Source organism: Tribolium madens, unplaced genomic scaffold (genome assembly GCF_015345945.1).
Source record: "Tribolium madens isolate multiple individuals breed KSU strain unplaced genomic scaffold, Tmad_KSU_1.1 Scaffold_71;HRSCAF=194;Tcas5.2_LG6, whole genome shotgun sequence".
NCBI lineage: Eukaryota > Metazoa > Arthropoda > Insecta > Coleoptera > Tenebrionidae > Tribolium > Tribolium madens.
The window spans coordinates 4,933,802-4,937,349 of record NW_025401041.1 but is presented as its reverse complement, the minus strand read 5'-3'; positions in this window follow the sequence as shown (position 1 = coordinate 4,937,349).

Here is a 3,548-nt window from a genome sequence, read left to right as displayed (position 1 = left end):
AGTTTGGCTAAGAACAAAGTCGCAAACCGAAATTAAAACCGATTAAGTTTTAAAAAAATAAGTTAAATTATGGTTTATAACAAAAAACTAATTAAAACCTTGACAAAAATGGTTTATAACTATGGTTGCAAAACGTATCTAAAACGTAGAAAAATGTACAGGGTGTCCCAGGTACGACGTTTTCTTGCTATTAGTATTGTTGTTGTTAGCCAAATATGTATTTTATTATTTTTTTTATGAATAAAAAACACAACTGTTTTTATGCTTATTAAAAAAACTGTATAAAATACATGTATAAAAAATAATACAGAGTGTCTCCGGCAAGACGTCTCAAGTTTACACTATTGCTACTAATAAATACTAACAGTTTTTATATTTATTACTAAGCGTATTGTTAAAAAAACCAGTTTGAGTTTGTTTCATTTGAAAACCAGTTTGGCTAAGAACAAAATCTCAGTCGGTTATAACCGAAATTAAAACCGGTTGAATTAAAATAAATAAACTAATTAAAACATTGACAAAAATGGTTTATAACTAGTTTGCATTTTATTAAGAAAAAATTGCAAAACATATTTAAGACGTAGAAAAATGTATAGGGTGTCTCAGGTACGACGTTTTTTTGCTATTAGTATCGTAGTTGTTAGCCAAATATGTATTTTATTATTTTTTTATGAATAAAAACCATACGACTGTTTTTAAGTTTATTAAAAAAAAACTGTATAAAATACATGTATAAAAAAACAATACAGAGTGTTTCCGGCAAGACGTCTCGAGGTTACACTATTGCTACTATTAAATACTAACAGTTTCTGTATTTACTACTAAGCTATTGTTAAAAATATTGAAATAAAATAGTATTTAAATTATGAAAAAAAAAGCGATAGAGGGTGTCTCACATAATACGACTCTGCTAGTTTTACCAAATATGTATTTTTGACGTATTTTCTAAATAAATCAAACCTTGTTTCTAAGTTTGTAAAATATTATAAATGGAAAATGTACAAGGTGTCTTAGGTAAAATGTCTTTGGTATTACTACTACTTTCGTTGAAATAATGAAATTGAAATACATGTATTAAAATTAGAGAGTGTTACAGGCAAAACGTCTCAACTCGTGTTTTTATTAAATGTCAATAATTTTTATTTCTATTAGGATATGTATCTTGTTAAAAAATTGAAAAAAGTAACGTTTAAAAAATTTAAAAAAGCGTATATGGTGCTCATGTAAAACGACCTTTGCTAGTTTTACCAAATCTATACTTTTAATGTATTTTTTTAATAAATAATTTTTTTTTCTAAACTTATTGATAAAAATTTGAAATATATATTCGAGAGATTTGATTCAATTGCTTGATTTTTATATATACCTACAGGGTGACTCAGTTATGTTTTATCAAAAATAATGCTTTTTATGTTGTAAGTATTTTTAAACCTACAGTGTGTCCTTTTTCTTAATATCTTTTTGTCGTATACTCTTCAGAAAAATTGTTTTTTTTTTTGAAAATTTTTAAGCACACTTGATTTTTCAAAACTAAAATTACGTTAGAAATTAATCTTTGACCAAGCATGGCTGAACTCAAAAAAATGAAAATTTAAAGCAAATTTTTTTTTCTATCACAAGAGTCGTTTCACCTACCCGGAGACACCCTGTACATAATTTTTTTAAATAAAATGTAATAACAAATTTTAAAAATTTATAAATCCCACATATTTGAATGGTGATTTTTTACTTTTTTGGGTAATGAAAGTAATTGGGATGACTTTGTGTTAAAAAAGTGAGTGTCCTGAGCTGGAAATCGGAAATAAGAAAATGGTAAAAACCTCTTGTATCGATCGTCGTTAAAATTCGCTGTCTCTTTCGGATCTCTCGTTTTTATCTTCGTCTCGCCAAAGAAATAACAAGTTCCAATTATATACAAAATTAAAATTCAACTCATTGAAAAAGCGAACGAAACGAACGGAGTTTCTATTAAAAGTTTTTAAGAGAATTTTCACCCTTAAAGAAATGTACAAGGGGCTTTCATTAAAAACTTAAATTAAAACAAGTGGACGATTGAGTTACGGATTCGCGCATCTAAAGAAAAAATAAAAATCAAAGCATTTCCATGTAAAAGCCGGGAAAAGCGGCGCACTTTTTCCCCTCTTTCTTATTTCTTGAGAAAAACCCAAGCTTTTCTTTTTGTGATGATGGACGAGAAAGAGCACTCCAATAGCGAGACGCCTCCGAGCCGAAACTGAATTAAAATGAAAAATTAAAATGAAATGGCCGTCTTTATTGCTACAAATTTAAAACGGAATATTTTAAAATGAGAATTTACTTTGTATTCTGTATGAATATTTACTTCTTTACTTTTATTTCGTTTTCAAAGGCTACATTTTACGCTCAGAATGCCACAAGTATTTCATCGTAATTAAATTGCGCGAATTGTTGCATCGCAAGCAAAATTTTTTAATAAATATTAAAAAAATACCAAAAAATATACAATTAAAAATAATTTTTTTATTTTTATAGTTTTTAAAAACAGCAACAGCGTTTGTACAATTATAAAACCAGAGACCTGTTTCCTGAAACACTCTGTTCACTTTTAAATATACGTATTTCAATTTTTTAATAATTTTTTTATTCAAAATATGTACAACAAAAAAAATGTTGTTTGGTATGAAAGCAAGAAGGGTTGAGGACTCTCTGTAAATACCAAATATTTTTTCACTTTGTATAAAAGCTCTAGCCGAGGCGAAGCCGAGTCTAGTAATTAATATGGTTTGATTTTTTAATATTATTTTCTCAACTTTGATTACATAATAAATAAATAAATATGTGAGAATCCATATGTTATTATTTTGTATGAAAGCAACAGTGGCGCAGCGATTTAACCTCGAAAATACTCCCCTCCCAGAATAAAATTAGGCAAAAATTATATTTTAGAAACAACCAAATTCGAATTTTGTATACAATTATTTTAGATGCCATAACTTTTTAGAAGGTTTACAAATTTTTACTTTTTCTTATTTTGTAAATTACCGCAAAACTGTACCTCAAGGTATATTATTTTGACGTAGACATATGTAAAATGTCCCAAGAAATCGATGGGCGTTGAAAAAATTTCAAAATTTTTGATAGTTTAGAAGTTATAATTACATTAATATTTTGGATATTTTTGACTTTATCAGCTATTTTCTCGATAACTATTTAACGTAGGACAATTATCTTTTTTTATATAATAAAAAATTAAATTTGCTTTCCAACGGTACCAAACCTAACGAATTAGCATTAATAATTCTGAAGTTATTAGAAATAAACGGATGCGAGTCAGAAAATTGCTCAAAATTTCGACAAAAATCGAGAAAATTAAAAATTTTAAAATTGAACATTTGCTCTTTTGGGGGTTTAAGAGTCTTAGGAAAGTACAAATACGTAGTGAGTATGCAAGAAATAAATTTTTGATTTTTTTTTTGAATGAATATTTTGAATTAAAACATAGAAACTGTCGGGCGGCATGGTGGCTGAGCGGCATAAGGTTCCGCTTTCCAGCAGGTAGGTCCGAGTAA